This window comes from Hesperophylax consimilis, chromosome 14 (genome assembly GCF_061612785.1).
Source record: "Hesperophylax consimilis isolate HC1 chromosome 14, BYU_Hcon_1.0, whole genome shotgun sequence".
Taxonomy (NCBI): domain Eukaryota; kingdom Metazoa; phylum Arthropoda; class Insecta; order Trichoptera; family Limnephilidae; genus Hesperophylax; species Hesperophylax consimilis.
In genome coordinates, this window is record NC_142849.1 from 27,030,489 (window position 1) to 27,036,055 (window position 5,567).

Consider the following 5,567-nt stretch of genomic DNA (forward strand, 5'->3'; position numbering starts at 1 on the left):
TTACTTTTCTTTTAACGACATACATAAAAAGATCATTCGGTTTAAGATAGTATACAGGCTTTTTGAATATCTTACATAATGATATTTTTATAATATTACAGTACGAACTGGACATATTCACGAAATTACAAAATTGGTAGATAGAAAAATCAGTTGTAAACATGTAAAAATATTTCCACAGATTTGGAAACAAGGTGCCAAGAACTGAAAAATTTGGTACTTGAAACATCAGATAGACATTGTATAAAACATAAGCTGAAGGTATTAAATGAATTATTATGTAAGAAATACTCCTTTTGTGAATAAATCCATTCAGTTTTGGTACAGCAACTTCTAAGTAATAAATTTTTTTGAAAATCTTTATGACAGTTTTCGAATTTACATTAGCTAGCCAAATCACTGCTAGGTTCAACGCCCCGGCACCAAAAACTATAACTGTTGCTGTGGAATACACAAGAGACTGAGTTGTGATAAACATAGGTGGAATATACACAAATGATCCATACACGAATATTGAACACGTGGCAATAATGTAGACTTTAGACGTCCAGTGTAAAGTTGTTAAATGATTGCCCTTAGTATTACTCCAACTTCTTAGTCCAAAAATCAAATGAACTATTGAAAATGGTTCTATTTTATTTCTAAAGACCGTAAAATTATTAATTTTGTTCATTATTTTACTGTTTTGTGGTTTCTCTTATTGTAACATCTCAAACGATTTCACTGATCGGCTTTCCGTCGCAATATACCATATTTTTTACACCTTGGATGGTACCAAAAAATTGTGAACGCGTTATAATTAAATTCTTCAAGCACTTGAGTAAATAATTAGTGGTATGAGTTATTGGTCACTTTTGATTGCCATTTTCAAACAGCATTAAAACGATTTCGATGTATATATGCCACAAGTACTGGTGTACTTAAACCCAGTGGACTTTCTATAACAAAAAGTTTTTTTTTAAAACCCCAAAATGAGATTTTTCATTCAACTCATTTGGAATAGTAAGTATTATTATAAAAAAGCTATTTTTTTGCGAAATTCAGTCTATAAAGTCCAGTGGACGTTTTAAAAATATGTTGATAGCATTAAAAAGACATTATGATTAGTCCAGTTATGGGTATTATGAAATAGGAAAACGAAAATAAAAACACAGATGAAATAATATTTTATTTATTTATTTATTTATTTATTCATTTTTGGGAAATCAACAGTTTATATTTTTACAGATTGTACATAAGTAAAATAGCCAAAATAAAACCAATTACGGATTTCCTCCTTGTGACTTTACGTAAGACAGCATTAGAAGAAATAATGATTTTAGATTATCTGATGTGTATTTAATGAAATTAAAATCATGATATAGTTAGCACATACGCCTATTAAAGTAAAAACGTGTGCAAAGTTAAATGAGAACATTTTGCTGGCCGTTATATCTGGTTTGCGAAGAAGCAGTGTTTTATAGAATCGTTGCAGATGGACTTTCTGGTTTTCTAGAAAAAAAAGTAATTCTTTTGTTTTAACGTAATAACGTTCTTAACACAATATTTTAATCATATCCTATTCACTATTTACCCATATCATCAGCAGGGAATGCCAGCAATTGTCCAGTTATTCGTCTTGTAGTTCTGATTTCTTCCTGTAAAGCTTCACTTGTTGCCGCTACACCAACCAAATTCAGCAGGTGATGAAATAGCCATGAAAATGTTTTTCCAATTGACTGTAATAATTAAAGTTATTGATACGATAAATAATACAGTTACCGAATTTATCAACCGAAAGCACTAAGCGAATTTGATTTACCGCTATTCCGAGTCTTGGCACGCTTATCACCATATGTAAAATAAAAGGTATTGGACCGAGGAGCAGCTAAAATATAAATAAAATAGTTGGATTAAAGATATATGCGATAAGTTTAAGTACAATGGATAGTTGTAATTAACTCTCTGAACAGTTTGTTGACGAAGGAAGAACCGTAACACGGTTCAGCACCCAAATAAACCCCTAACAAAATTAAATCGGATTCTTATATTTAAAAATGGGTTTATTTGTAGAAAATAATGCAGTCCTACGAAAAATTATATTTGGGGAGGGAGATCATACATTTTTCACAATACCAGGATTTTTTTATTTTAATCTGGAACCTTTTCTTACATAAGCTCCACACAAGGGGCCCTGAGAAAAATAATTCCTCCCAGGGCCTATGTCATCTTTGGGGATGTTGTGTTGAGGGTCTTTTAGGGAAAGAAGGAGAGGAAGTTCTGGGAAGGAAAAGGACCTGAGAGGAGGGTAGATATCTGGGGGTCACTATGTGCAGGAGTGACGGACGTACATATCCATCCCTCCCACTGCAGCGCAAGGCGATGTTCTAAGAGTTGTAGAAAAGGAAATTAAAAGACTAAAAGGTCTCCCTCATAAACTGCCACGCAGTTGGTGTGCAAACGCATCAGCCACCAAGACCCGGACAAACCTCACCAGGAAAACCTGGGCACCACTGCTAAGTCACCAAACATAGCGAACCACATGGGTTGACCTATGGTCACCAATAGGACAAGGGGAAAATGATGACATGAGACGAATAAATCACACTCACGACAATATTGTGTTTATGATTCGTTAAGGTCAATGCATCTATAAGCATGTCAAAAAATTTCTCCATAGATTCCATGTCCAGTCCTTTGAAAGCGTGTTCATTGCTTTCCAGTTCAACTGTCGTAAACCGAAACATTTTATGTTTCAGGACCCAAAATAAAGAATTATTATCTTCTCCATCTGGTCTTTTGAATGTCTTACTTAGTGAAATATTTAATAAATACGTGTATGAACTTAAGATATTCACCAAATTGCAGAATTGGTAAATAAAAAGGTCTGTTGTTAGTGACAGTGTGTAAATCCACAGAGTTCCCCAAAATCTTATCCCTGTTAACCCCGGTGGTTCATTATAATACCGTACCATAGAATAACTAATATCAATTACGAAAAATGTAATATCCAATATGTGAACAAAACAAAAAGAACGATTACTTTTGTGAACAAAACTATTCAGGTTAGGAACTAAACGTTCTATTTTGTCAAGTAGGATTAGAGTTTTCACAATGGACTCGGATCTTGTATTGAATATAAAGTTTAGAGCGACGTTTAGCATCACCACGAGATGGAGTATGGTAACTGTTATATAAAACAACGGAAAACCTCGAGTCGTAATTAGGACGAACATTCTTGGAACGGCAATAAGTGTTCCGACAATGACTAGAATGCAAAGTAACATAATATACAGTTTTGCTGTCAAACTCAAAGTTGTTAAATTATTTCCTACGAATCTGTAACTCTTTATGCCCAAAATAGTTTAGATGTATTTAAACGGATCCATTTTGTTTTTAAAAGCATCGGCATTACGCAGCCGATAATTTTTTTTCGAGTTTAGTTTTGTGTTAAACCATGGGTCCTCAGTTCCCCCATCAAAACCCGCTCACCGATCACTTTCATTCTGTGTCTACAGTTTATATTTTTTCTTGAAGTTCTTAATATTTTCTCAGTAACAATAGTTCAAAGTATACCTCATTTAGTAAGTATAAAACAAATGAGATATCATATATTAGTTTATTTTTATGATAGGTAAATGTCATATTTTTTATAGAATATTTTAACCGTCTTAAGTTTTGAAAAGATTATACGACTGCTAAGATTTCCTATAATAATATATTATTTTAACCAGGTTTTGAAAAGTGTGGATTCCTAGAACAAGTATTTTCACTCCGCCATGTTAGTATTTGTTCATGAAGTCAGTTTAGGGTTATCGAAACTTTAAGCATTCAATTAATTAGTGAAGCTATGGAAATAATATTTTGATATTCTATAATCGGTCTGATTATCTACCTGATAATATTAGAACACATTTTCAGCGTCATTGAAGCGAGTTTTTGCGAGCATCGAGTGGCGTACCCCAGGGATCGCACTTAGGACTGGTATTTTTTTTAGTGCCTCTGTCAACATTTTCGGAATTATTGTTTTCAATTTATTTTTCCGGCGATCTCAATATATTATTATGTGGGACTATGGGGAGGAATTCCAAAGTATGAAAAGTTGTATCTTTAGAGATATAATAAATAAACATTTTATTGGATACAGGTTGGTTTTAATGGTTTTCTAAAATAAATTACCGTGTTCATTACTCAAACTTGATAATGCCATATTCTATTCCCTGTCTTATCAAATATCAAAGAAATCAATATTCGTTATAATGGCATTGACAACACAAACAAAATTGTTAATTATATAACACTTTCCATACAAAAGTTTGTCATTCAAGTTAGCTGCCAGGCAATTTCTCCACACCCTAGATTTGGCTTTAATGACATTCATGCAAAATGGCATTAATGCTCTGCCATTGTCCATGGCTATTTAGGTTCATGGCTCTACCAATGCTGCTTGTTTAGAAAACCAGCCTCTAGCGCCGGAATAATAGTTACCTTTTTATAGATATTTTCTTATAAAAAAGCCATTGTAAAATGCAGACATTTCGTCAAAGCAACTAACTTCATTTCTTTCAAAACATAATATATATATGTTAGCCGCGCAATAGACCCAATAACTTCCAAACATCCCAAACATAAAAGATTTCCGTCTATTATATAATATGCTGGCCCAGAAAGAGAAAAATAACAATTAATGGTTACATAAAATATGGATATAAATTTATTTATAATAAACGGATCGTCCATCAAGGTGGTCGCCACATCATTTGCGTCCATCACTCATTTTGTGGAGAGCTGATCTACGACAATGTCAATGGTTGACGTTTTGTTTTGAGCTTTGGGTTTAGTGCTTTGAGTTTTGGGCTTTGAGCTTTGAGCTTTCAGCTTTTGGTCTTTGAAATTGAAGATTATGTGTTTTATTTTTGAGTGTAAAACTTTGAAGATACGCAGAGCTTTTCAAATTCAGAAGTACAGGGTAATGATTCTCTTATTTTGAAGGTCAAGTGTGAAAAATTTCATTTAAAACTGTCAAAATTCTGCTTAACGGGTGGTGAAAGGATATGGGGTTGTTTTTTTTAAATTTTATATAAACTTTGACCTTTCTCTTGGTTTGAACGTCAAGTATGCAAAATTTCAAAAACATACCTTGGCCGATGAACACGGGCACCCCTGTTTAGTCACCAAACGTAGCGAACCACTTGCGGTGACCTATGGCAGAGGTTTTGGTTATCCAACAAATGGTTCCCGAGACGGCGCGGGCGGTACCCAAACCCACCTCCAAAATTGAAAGATAATATATTGCTGATTAAAAGATAATATAAAGCTGATCTCCCCCGCGTTGCCCGGGCATTATGCAAAATTTTTCCAAATCAGGTATGAGTAATTTTCATCTTATTTTTAACGTCAATGATAGTAAATTGAGTAGCATAAAAATATTACTTTTGGGGCAGGAAAAGAGGATGGGAGTGGTTTTAGCGTTTAAGTAGTTTTTAGTGGTGATCTTCCTTTGTGTTGAAGGTCAAGAGTGCGAATTTTCATCAACCTTTTTTTTTTTTTTTATTCAGTTTTTTTTTTTGGTTTTTACAGTTTTCATG